The sequence below is a fragment of the Rhinolophus hipposideros genome (assembly GCF_964194185.1).
Source record: "Rhinolophus hipposideros genome assembly, chromosome: 2".
In the NCBI taxonomy this organism is placed as follows: Eukaryota; Metazoa; Chordata; class Mammalia; order Chiroptera; family Rhinolophidae; genus Rhinolophus; species Rhinolophus hipposideros.
In genome coordinates, this window is record NC_138048.1 from 4,267,033 (window position 1) to 4,280,622 (window position 13,590).

Here is a 13,590-nt window from a genome sequence, read left to right on the forward strand (position 1 = left end):
ACCCTATACATGTCAATTATGTCCATTTCATCTAATGTGTCATTTAGGGCTGCTATTTCTTTATTTATTTTCTGTTGGGATTATCTATATAGGAAGAGAAATAATAAATCATTAATTGCTATGAATAACCAAGGTAACAAGACAGCTCAGGAAGAAAATAAAAAGTCTCCAGAAAATGAACTTAAACACATGGAAACATGTAACTTAAATGACAGAGAATTCAAGATTGCAGTTCTTAAAAGACTCAACGAGATGCAAGAAAATACAGACAGGCAGTGTAGTGAACTCAGAAACACAATCAAAGAACAACATGAGCATTTTATCAAAAAAATTGAAATGTTAAAAAAGAACCAAATAGAATTTCTGGAGATTAAGAACTCAGTAAAAGAAATGAAGAATGAAATAGCCAGCTTAGGAAGTAGAGTTGACCAGATAGAGGAAAGAATCAGTGACATCGAAGGTAGAAATCTGGAAATGACACAGATGGAGGAAGAAAGAGACTTGAGACTTAAAAGAAATGAAAGAACTCTACAAGAATTTTCTGACTCCATTAGAAAGAGCAATATAAGAATAATGGGCAAACCAGAAGAAGAAGAAAGGGAAAAGGAAACAGAGAGTATATTCAAACAAATAGTCAATGAGAACTTCCCAAACTCGTGGAAAGAACTGGATCCTTGAATCCAAGAAGCAAATAGAGCACCTAATTACCTCAACCCCAAAAGGCCTTCTCTAAGGCACATTGTATTGAAGCTGTCAAAAATTCATGACAAATAAAGAATTCTCAAGGCAGCCAGAGAAAAGAAGATGGTAACCTCCAAAGCATAATAAGAGTTTTTAAGAGAAAAAAATATGTCATTTGAAATTAGGAAAATCTCTGAACAACATGGAACATAATAAAGGCTTAGTACTAGTGATGACGAAGAAAACATTATTTAATACGTATCAGTATGTTATACTTTTGGTGGAAACTGGTTTAATAAAGTATTTCTCTTAATTATAAAAATATAATAGTATGTTGTTGTTTTTTTAAATTTTGGAACCTAACCCCCTTTTCTGTACTAGTTCTTTGTTTCATATAATACAGTTTTGCATAACATGACATTTTTTAGGAAACTAACAACCGTGTTATATGGGGTACGTATATATGCGCATATATATATATATATATATATATATATATATATATGTAAAATTCTATGTTTTCTATGGAATTCATTAAAGTTATTTTTCATGTTTTATTATAAGCAATAGCTATTGTTCATTTTTTCTATTTAGATATCATAAATAATATTTGTGTTAATGTAAATACTAAGTGCCTAAATAACTGATTCTTTAAACAGGCACTCCTCATGGGATTAATAATAAAATACCTTTATTTTCATGGCAACTCAACTTTTAAACTTGCTCAGTGTAGGGATTTTTCTCTGCCCCTTGATTTAAAAATGAGGGCAAACCCTATGTCTTTTCTGGCCATTCTCAACTGACTCTAGGTTCTGTAAATAGTAAAATGTCCAGTCCTTTGGAATAGGAAAACTCTTGGTTTAATATTGCCTTATTCCTTTCATCATCTAAGGCCTGTCACGAACAGGGAACATACATAGTAGGGCAGACGAGTGAGGACTCACCTGGCTCCCATGCAGGCCTATCACTTTTCGTCCTTAATCCTTTCCCACCATAGCTTGCCGACTATGTCTTTACATCCTGCGGGTCATGTGATAGCATTTAGGAATCATAGAGTCGGGGGTAGGAAATTGTTATGGCTGTCATTCTTGTAAGATGGAGTCACGCTCTCTGGTTGGTGGTTAGCGCTGGATCTCGGAAGTGTGTTCTTTAGAGATCTCATTTTACTGGGCTCTTTCACCTGCAGCTTCTTTGACCCAAACCTAAGCATCTCTACTTTAGCTGGTCACTTACTCTGTCTGTAGGCCCTAGTAATCCAGCAGTACCTTCAGCTTCTCTCTGGTGATGACCCTTCAACTGTCTGGATGGCTCATTGGGAACTAAGATGACACTGCAATGAATCTTTGTCACACTTAGCCACATCTGGTCCACAGAGAGCACCCATCTCCAAATGTCTTGTTGTCAGGGGCCAAACCAATCTGTGTTTCATCTAAAGGGACACATATCAAGTTCTCCCAGGGGATCCATTTAAGTGCCTCTCGCATGGTTTTCTGTGGGGAGCAGATATTTCTCTTACATACCAACCACTTCCCCCAAAACTCTACAAATACACATCTGTCTATACTCCTGTCAAATATTTATAAATGCAGTGTGTAAGGTTTTAAGACTTGTCTAACTGGTTCCTGTCCACTTATTTCCTGCTGGCCCTGTAAGGGGTCCTGTTTTTATAAATATTTTGCCTTCCCAATCTTATTATTGTGAAGCCTCAACTAAAATTTTCATATTACCTACATGCTCCACTTGTTACTGACAGATGAAAAAAATAAATAAAACTTGATCTCCTGAGTGAAAAATGAAAGTTAAAATGGAAATCCCAAGTTTAAATTGAAAGTTCTAGTAGATGGAGAGGAGTGATTAGAAGTTCCTACACATTTTCTTAGAGAACTGGAAGGGGAGAGGGGAGCGTGAAATAGGAGATGGTTACCTTGTGTGGATCTCAATTTGAGGCTTATGTTTAGAAGTTTTCAGTAATAGGTGGATTCTAGCAGGCATGCTACACTCATGTCTGGGAGCTGAAATGAGAAGATCTTCTGAAGATAATGATAAAATAAGGGGCAGTTAGAGGATTGCTTCACAGAGCTAGTGCTGCCTGTTGGCCCTGCTGCAGTCTCTTGTTCTCACTACCTCATAGCTCAGCTGACCAGTTGGGTTTCCGCCATGCGACTAGCCAATACAAAGGAAAGGAATAGGAATAGGAAAAGGAAGAGTCCATTGTTTTTTTGTTTTTTTTTTAATTTTGAGATTTTAGGTTTTAAAGAGGAGCCTTGAAAATACAATAGAGTGTTCCTATATGCTCCTAACTAACTTCACTTTATGGTAACAGTTTCTACAACTATAGAATATTTATCAAAACTACCAAATAGTCTTGGTGAAATATATTAACTAAAGTACAGAATTTATTTGGATTTTAATAGTGTGTCTGGCAAAGTCCTTTTTCTTTTCCAGATCCAATTCAGGATCCCACATTGGATTTCCTCACCAGGTCTCCTTAGCTTTCTCCATTCTGAGACAGCTTCTCTTTCTCTCCACATCTTTAAATACTTGAACATTATAGAGGAATACTGGTCAGTTATTGTGTAGATTTTCTCTCAGTGTGGGTTTGCCTGATAATTTTTATGAGTAGAATGAAGAAATGAGCTGTTGGAAAGAATATGAAAAAGATGATGTCCCCTTCTTACTGCTTCGTATCAGGGTTACATGAAATATGTAAATGGGGGTAATAATCACTTGGCTGAGGTGGGCTATGCCAGGATTCTTCACAGTAATTTTTCTATTTTTCTGTTTGTAATTACTAAATATTTCAAAGGAGATCCTTTGAGACTAAATAAATACCCTGTTTTTGCTTAAACTTTCTCCTACCAATTTCAGCATCCATTGGTGGGATCTTGCCCTAAGCAATCATTATTGTCATGTTCTAATGTGATTTTTTTTCCATTTATTTAATTTCTTCTGTATTTATCAGTTGGACTCCTATAAGGAAGAAATTGCAATTACTTCACTATTTTCTCAGTTATTATACCAGCATGTGTTCATGGATATTTATTTTATTTTTGGTTCATAACCCAACACAGTAGTTAATTATTTTGTTGCTCCCATTGTTGCAACTTTGTTCGTTGTGATCTCTTTACACTTTCATTGTGACTCCTGTGCCCTTTGGATATGCCTGTCTATGCATTTTTAAAAGCACTTCCCTTTTTTCCTGGCACCAGAAAATCGGAAGATGCTCCATGTTCACCTTGTATTATTCATATACCAACCCTGGAATCAACTACTTCTCACACAAGCCTTGTATCCTGTGATTGGAGAATAGTACTTAGAAACCACGGTCATGGGCTCTGTTTGTTCATATTTAATGGAGGGTCACTGCTTCCAGCTTCTCTCAGTGGAGTTAGTTACACACACACACACACACACACACACACACACACACGACCAAGCTAAGCTAAGCTAACTCAAGGATAGATATAACTAAATGCCTTTCTTTATCTGTGTATTTCTGTATCTCTGTACTTTGCTCTATGTTAATACTTCAACTCCATTTGGCATCACAGAGTTCATTGCAGTCTTCTTCATTTCCTTTTCTGTATCTTTAATTTTTCACAGTGAAAAAACTGGCTCTCATTATCTACAATACAGTAATTTATTTGTCCAAACTTAATATTGAAATATAGCAGTTATAGAATTCCTAACCTACACTCATGTCAGGACAAATTCTGTGACGCTAAGGTTTTCATATAAAGTTCTTTCTGTCTTAGCCTTTGTCCTGTCAAAGCACTGTTTTCGGAAGTTAGTTAGATCAGCTCCTTTTTTCTCATATATTTCAATGTGGTTAAATGATTAAATTGTTTTTCAGTTAGATTCATTTATAAAGGTCAGCATTCCAGCTTACCTCCATATACTATATTTTAAAATTAGTATATAAAAAATTCATTTTTTGTGGGGTACTGTTCTATGGATTTGACAGATTCATAGATTTATGTATCCACTACTACAGTTCCACACAGAACAAATGTTCCTTTACCCCAAACATTCACCTAGGTTATCTTTTCTAAACAAACTTCCCCCCACCTAGTAGATTGACAATTGCTATTCTGTTTTCTTTCTTAAAATTTTGTCTTTTCCAGAATAACACATTAAATCAAATAATGCTATATGTAGTTTTTTCGATTTGTTTTTTCGTTAGCAAAATTCATTTGTTTCATCTAATTTTGCATAAATTAATTCATTCTGTATTATTGAGTAGAATTCCATTACATGAATACATCACTGTTTGCTTATCCATTTACCCATTATAAGACATTGGTGATTTGGCAATTATGAATAAAGTTACTGTAAACATTGGCATACTGGTTTTCATGTGAATGTAAACATTCATTTATCTTGGCTTAAAACCCAGGATGATAATGCTTGTCATAAGGCAAGTGTAGCTAAAAGTGTTTAAGAAACTGCCAAAGGATTTGTGTGTGTGTATGTGGCTCCATTTTGCATTCTTTCCAATTGCTCTGTATCCTCAGAAGCACTTCTTTTTGCCATTTTTAAAAATGTCTTAGTGTCTCATTGTGGTTTTAATTTCTATCTCTTAAATGACCTGCAACAATAAACATATTTTGATGTGTTTTTTGGCATCTGTATATGTTATTTGATAAAGTGTCTGTTGAGACATTTTGCCTATTTTTAAAGTGATTTTCTAATTGTTGTGTTTTGAATTATTTTCTAATTTACTAATTGTTGAATTTGTAAGTTCCATGTAACTTCTGGATACAATTTGTCTATCTATGTAATATGCAAATATTTACTCCCAGTTTGTGGAATGTTTTTTTCATTTGTTGATTAATATCTTTCACATAGCAAAAAATTTTAATTTTTAATATATCTAACTTGCCAATTTTTCCTTTTACAGTTTATGCTCATAGCATTGTATTAAAAAACTCTGCCTAAGACAAAGTCACACAGGTTTTCTTCTATGATTTCCTCTATAAGTTATATAGTTTTATGCTTTACATTTAGTCCTGTAATCTGTTTTGAATTATTTTTTGTATGATACGCAGTAAGTCAAGACTAGTTTTTCTTGGCATATAGATGTCCACTTATTCCAGCACCAATTGTTGAAAAAAATATATGTATATTTTTTTCCATTTGTTGAAAATTAGTTGTGTGTGTGTATGTGTGTGTGTGTGTGTATTTTCTAGATTCTGTATTCTGTTCCATTGATCTATGTATACATCTATAAATCTTGAAATCAGGTGTGGAATTCTCCAAATTTGCTTTCCTTTTTCAAAATTACATTAGCTATTTCAGTTTCTTGGGTTTTCTTTTTGCTTTTATATGAAAAATTTAGAATTTTCTTGTTAATATCTATAAAACATAAATGGAATTTTGATTGGGATTGTGTTAAATCTATAGCTCAAATTGGGTAGAATTGGCCTCTTGATAATAGTGAGCCTTTCAGTCCATGAAGACAATGTATTTCTCTATTACTTTAGGTATTCTTTAATTTCTTCCTCAATGTGTCATCATTTTCAGCATACGGAGTTAACAGATAATTTGTTGGATTTATACCTCAGCATTTTTTGCTTTACTTTTCTCTGTTTTTCTTCCTTCCTTCTGTATTACTTTTTTTAGGGCTGCCATTGGGGTGGAAAAAAAAATCTCAGACTAAATGGCTTAAATAACATAAATTATTCCTTCATGGTTCTGGAGGAGAGAAGTCCAAGATGAAAGTACCAGCAGGTTTGGTTCCCTCTTAGGTCTTTGACATTGGCCTGCAGGTGTCCACCTTCTCCCTGTGTCCTCACATGGCTTTTCCTCTCTGAGCATTCATTCTAGTATTTGTGTCCCTGTCTTTATCTCCTTTTTAATAAGGCCACCAGTGGATTAGAGCCACCCATAAGGCCTCATTTTAACTTACTAACCTCTTTACAGGCCCCACATCTAAGTCCAGTCACATTCTGAGGTCCTGGGGGTTAGTGCTTCAACATATGAATTTTTGGGTGATGCAGTTCAGCCTCAACAATTCCACCCTGTCTACCTCCTTCCTTCCTGCCTTGCTGCTTTTCTTACTTCCTTTCCTTTTCTCTTTGATGATATTATAAATGGTATTTAAAATATATATTTAAATTCCAATTGTTCATTGCTAGTATACAGAAATACCATTGATTTTTTTTTATGGTGCTTTGCATGCCAAATGATATGGCATATTATCTACCTTTTCCATTAGTGTTTTAAGCTTATGAATCATGTTTATTGGTTATTTCCTGTCAGATTCTTTGACAATTGTATCATATCTGATTCTCATTCTAATGATCATTTTGTCTTGTCAGGCTGTTTTTCTCTTTTTATGCCTCATAATTTTTTGATGAAAGACAGACATTTTATGATGAAATACTGAGGTAGTTCATGTCTGGAATGTGTACACTCTTTCTTCTGCTAGTTATAGTGGGGTTTCAGCATTTGGATTAGGTTTTCTGTTATTGCTGCTATGGTTACCCTCAATAAACATCAGCTATCTAATTTCTGTAGAGATAGCTGTGCTTAGGGTGGTGGATAGTTTATCAGAGAAATGTCTTGTTTGATTCTGAGGTTTAGTTCTTCTCTTTGTGCTGCGCCTTAAAGAGAATCTCTATACACGCTCGTTCCTCTCTGGTCACCCTTCCAGTGGTGTTCTGCTGTTACTTGTTATTTGTAGCTTGTTAGCTTGTGACGTAGGAGATGTTCATTGCTTTTCTGACTAAGTCTCAGTCTTGGACATGCCATATGTCCCTGCATTTAGGACGTGTGGTCTTCTAGGTTCTTTTTTCCCTCTTTTAGCAATAGCTGTGAGTTCAACATATAATGTTGCCTCTCATCCAGGAGTAGGATTTTTTCCCCTGTTCCCTTTCCCAGCTTAATGAATTTTTACAAGTGCCTTGAGGACTTCAATGCTTCTTGCCCTTTTCACAGATAAAGGCTTGTATAGACAGAGTACGTTATGAGTTGACTTTTGTCCTTCTAAAACGTATGTTGGAGTCCTAACTCCTAGTATCTCAGAACATGACATTACAGAGAGTATTTTTACAGAGGTAAAGAAGTTCAACTGAGGTCATTAGAGTGGACCCTACTTCGATATGACCCATTTTTTTTTTTTTTTGTAAAGAGAAACATTTAGACACCGAGATAGAGATGGGCTAAGGGAGAACCCTATGTGAACATGAAGTCAGAGATAGAGGGAAGTCACTACAGACCAAGGAACGCCAAAGTTGTCAGCAAACCATAGAAGCTAAGATTGAGGCATGAAACATGTTCTCCCTTACAGTCAGCAGATGGAACCAACCTTACTGATACTTTGACCTCAGGCTTCTAGCATCCAGGCGGAAGGAAAAAAAAATGTTTCTCTGTAGTTTAAGCTGCGCGATTTATGGAGTTTTGCTGTGACAGCCCTAGCACAACAATGCAGAGGAAAAGGATCCTGTGGGATTTCTTGCCCTCTCACATAGCTGCAGTTCCCTTCCCTTAGGGATGCCTCACTACTTGGGATCTGTTTCCAATCTTTTCTGCGAGCACTTGGTGCCATTAATAGAATAAGAACCTGCAAAAAGGTATGGACTCCCAATTTTTCAGTCTCCTACAGTTTCACACTGTTCCACAGTCTGCATTCCATCTTCACCATTTTGTCAACTATTTTAACTGCACTCTTTTTATCAGCGTCCAGGTCATCAACCCAAGGTGAGTGCTGGCTGTGTCCTGGTGTGCCCTTCGCTGCATGCACTCTCTCCTGAGATTTGGGGCAAGTTGGTGAACCTTTACAATTTAAAGAGTTCATAACAAGTTATAAATTTGAAATTAATTCAGCTCTCCTTTTTTGTAAGGTGCAGAGCAGTGCTCCTTCTGGCTCTTCATATTATTAGGCAGAAGCTGAAAGCCCAATCCCTTTTATAGCGGTGGATAAATCATAAATCCAATGGACTAAGAGGAGGATTGTTTTTCTTTCCTTTTTTTATTTGTTGATTTTATTTGTTTTATCTTGATTTGTGTCATGATATAATATTTATTGTGCTCTATGTGAAATAATCATTAATCTTTAATGCAAAGTTTACAGACTTCAAATCATCAATATTTATTATTTTCTTTATCTCTATTTCTTTTGTCCCACAACATTTTTTTCACATTCAGTTGCTGTAGTTTTTTTTGTTTGTTTTTTTTTGTTTGTTTGTTTTGCTTTACTACAGTACACCCTCTAATATTTCTGTTTTCCCTAAAAGAATGTTTGGGAGTTGAATGTTCTGACTTCTTGAACTTCTAAGCCAGTATTTATTTTGCTTTTAAATTTACTTGATTCTTTGCCAGAGTAAATAATTTTGCATACAGAGCAATCTCTCAGAAATTTATATACTGTTTACTAGTAACATGTTTACCTGAAGAGAACAAACTTTGATGCTGTTTTGGTGACTCTTCTTTAAAAAAAAAATATATATATATATATATATCATGACTACATTTTTCACTTTTTTGAAATTTTTAATTTGTAGTCCCTAAACTCTGGGAAAATGTGAACAAATCTCTACTGAATTATCTGTGAACGTTATTGTCAGAAGAGTATATCATTTTCTGCCTGTAGTTTCTTTTACGAGACCGACATTTAAAATTTAAAGCATAGTTTATACTTAGTTTATCTAGTAAGACTTTTTAGCTCTTTTCAGAACTTCTATAGCATTTAGTGTTTATCAAAGCAGTATTTATTAAAGCAATGTTACGTATTGCCATGTGTTATATCTTCTGCTCTAGTTTATAGCTATTTTCAAGGTCGACCTAAGTTTTATTTTTACTGCAGCAAGGATTATAAGAATTTCATGCTATTTATACTTCATAATTTCACTGAAGTTTCATTTACAGGTTGATTTTAACCCATTTTTTAAAAAACAGTATTCCACTCTATACAAACTCGTATATGTCTGTAGGCTCCCTATAAACAAATAAGCTTATCTAGTCATTTCAAACATAAATTCTAAAGTTCCAACCAAGACACAGAGAAAAACATTCCATGTTTATTCTATCTTAGGTAAATTTTTCATGTCTTACAGTGTCTGTTATTGGACACATAAAACAATATTAATATAAGAAAATATATTAATATAAGATTTTGACTAGTATTTGTATTCTGACATACCAATTGTCTGTATGTTCTATTTATTACTGATCAAGTATCATTGACAATTCCCTGTAATGTACTTAAGATCTGCCAACTCCATTATTGCATCCTTCAGGACCAAATACATATCTCGGGCTCATATTCTGTGAGAATAATTTGAAACTTTAAAGGTGCTGATATACTTCATGGATTTCAATTTTGACATTAGATTTCTTTAAAAGAACAAATGTTCTGACCTTCTTGTCATCAGCTCTTGTTCACTGGGGTATGAGTTTTTAGCAATTATCTTTGCTATTCACTGGCGTTCTTCAGTACATTCTCTTTATTTCCCTTGCCAGTTCTTTTAAATCACTGTATAAGTAGAAAACAGGCAAATAGTTTATTTTAGATGAATATAATGATTGAAAATCAGAATGAAGAAAATTATTCATTCTAAAATTTTTACATAGCATTAATCTTAAAGATTTTGAATGGTTACAGAACTAAAGACTTATAGAAAAATGCCAGAAAAAAAACAACTAAAAAAAAAAAAAACTGTTGGATGGTTTATAAGAGATTCAGAGTGGTCAGCAATGTGGTTACATTGCCCTTTGATCTAATGCAAAAATGTGCAAACATTTGGTTTCTGAGGTCAGAATGCAAACTTCCACACTGAATTTAAAATCAAATCATTTTGGTCAAGAGAAAACATTTATTCTAAGTGTAGTTTACTCTTGGACTTATCTTTATATAATCGAAGTCTTTATTCTTTGAGCATCTATTTTTGCCACACATCTTACATATGTTGTTTCATTTAATTTTCAAAGCCCTAAAAGAAAAATTATTATTCCTAATTTTTAGCTGAGAAAAGGGATGCTCAGAGACATTGAGGTTGCTTTCCCACTTTTCTCTTATATTGAACTTGTTGGAATCAGAAAAAAAAAATATGAGCACTGTTTTCATGCTTCATGTTGTATTTCTGCCATTCTTATCCTCTTCTGCCCTATAATTTATAAGGCATTTCTTATTCTGAAAGAAAAATGGACTATTTCTACATTCATTAAAAATATATATTAAACATGAGGGACCAATCTCATTAAATAAATAGACCAGGGTTTCTTCACTTCAACACTGTTGACTTTTTAAGCTGGCTAACTCTTTGAGTGGGAGAACTCTCCTTTGTACTTGGCTCATGCTAGAATATTTAACGCTGTCCTCTGCTTGCTAGATGCTAGCAGCACCTCCACAGTTCTGATAACCAAAAATGCCTCTGATAATTTCCGAAATTCCCCAGGTGTAAACTACCCTGGGTTGACAACAATTTGTCAACATAGATGAAAGGTTAACATTGTATACTATTTAAACTATTTCAAAACTATTTTAAAACAAGTAATCAGAATGTGCCACTTTTTCAAGGCAATTTGAGGTGATAAACGTGGGAAAAGTAAGAGATATGATTATTGAGTCCTTACTTTGTGCAAGATATTGTGTTATTTTGTGAACAGAATGTATTTTTCCAATCAAACACTCCTTTGAGATATGAATTCAATTATTAACATTTTACAGATATTACGTTAAATACATGACCCAAACAGATCATCAGTGATGAATTTGTGATTCATAGTCAAAAAAAAAAATCTTTGCACTAATAATGGCACATTCTTAGTGATATTTTTATTCTCTTCATAAATAAACATGGAAATTTTGTTTGAATACACTCATGGACTGTTGAGAAACCTTTCAAGAAGTAATTCCATCTGATAGTTGTTATTTCTTGCTTTGATTCCTTCAGTATTTATTTATATTGCTTATATCACCAGTTAAAACCTTGTTCTCATTGGCCTGCAGTGATTTATTTTAGTTGAAAATGTATTTCTTATGTCTATTCCTTAAAAATATAAATTCTCTAAGCCAGAAATCATTGCTTTTAGTTTTCGTCTTCTCATACAATCTCTCTTATGTTGATATTTGTAATGTTAGAAAAAATATTTAGTGGATACATAACAATAAAGAGAAATAGTTTTTCTCAAAACACTATGTATTACTTTAAACAGCTGTCAATAGAAACACTACTAAAACCCACCCTAATGCTTATAAAATTGGCATATTTGATAGATGTAATTACTAACTTTGTATAGCTAAGATCCATGTTTGTCTTTGAATTGAGTAGAATAGAGAACACTGTTGAAGAAGTAATGAAAACTTGTCTTCAACTTAACACATTTTAAAATTGCTTTACTCAGATGTCACTGGAAGGGAAAATGCATGTTTGCTGGAGTGCCCTCATTGAGAGACAAACAAACAATACTTTCTTACATTTAAAACATTTGCAGGTTTTGATTAACTATGAGTCATAGTCTGCTTCATGGAAAATGATACCAGCCCTGCATAACAGATAAACAGTTTATGACATCAAATAGATAAATGGAGGGGAACCATCATTCTCTGTCAGAAAGTAGGGTTAGACAAACCAATTTCCATATATTACATTTCCCACTAGCGTTTTTATGTTTCTGGCTTCTAACGTGTACTGGAGCGCTGACATTGAACACATTTTTCCTGCTTATCTCTCACTTGCACTGGATAATCCAAAGCCCACAGCTGTATTTCTAGTTGACACTGTGGAACATTGACATATGATACCCATATAAAGTGAAAAGGAGGCACAAAGGAAACATCAATTTGTTTAGGAAAATCTTTAGATATTCTATCTCTTCAATGAATTGAAATAATTTACTAGATTATTCATTATTTTTATAAGAATTACCTGAAATAATTTTATTTTTTTATAATTATTCTCATGCATGGACCAACGCCTTACTTAGTTACAAGCATCAGAATGACTTATGCAGTGACTGATACCAGTTTGGGAAATCATGAGAACAAACTATTTCAATGGAATTATTTGTATTTGTGATTTGTTATTAAATAATTTAATGAATACAATGAACATAGTGACTTAACTAATAGATTACATTATTTTGACAATTTAACATACTGATTCTTAAAGCATAATAAATACCTGTATTTTCTCATGTAGCTATTAAATATCAGGAAGAATGGTAGATGTTTTAAATGGACTATTTTATTATATCCTCACACTAGATCTGCAGCCTTTCTTTACAGATGAGGAAGCTGAAGTTTGAGGGACTGAATAATTTATCTGAGCCCACACAGCTACTAAGTGTCATAGTTGAGAATAATCTGGTTAATTATAGAACAGATTTTCCGTGGAACTATAGCAATACTGCATTCTGTCCTGAATCAAATATGTGTTTTTTCCCTACCTTTCTCTTCTGTTATTTGATTTTTAAATTCAAATTTATCACAATAACAATATACATAACTTCATAATATTTCTATACATTTTATAACAAATATAAAGAGCAGTCCCCTGCCTCAACCCTCATCAGATTCCTGCTTTTCATAGGTAAGTATATTTTATGTAGTTAACTGATATTTCTGGTATTCACATTGATATTTTAGGTAATATGATTATTCTACTACTACCTTTGTATTTTTAATTTTAGATATTATTGATTTTCTATGGAAAAATATGAAAACTTGACTTTTTGCACTCCCCTCACACACGTACACTTATCCTCTCATGCTTCTAATGTAGTTATGCCACTTTTGCCTTTATAAATATTCAGTGTTTGCATTATTATAACTATGTAAATATTATTCACAATTCAATCAGCAGTGTACTATAATTAAGTTTCTTGTAAGTTTTTTTTTTTCTCTTGGAGTCAATGGTTGCTAATATTTTGCTTGAATAATTTTATGAATTATGTATTATATGTAGT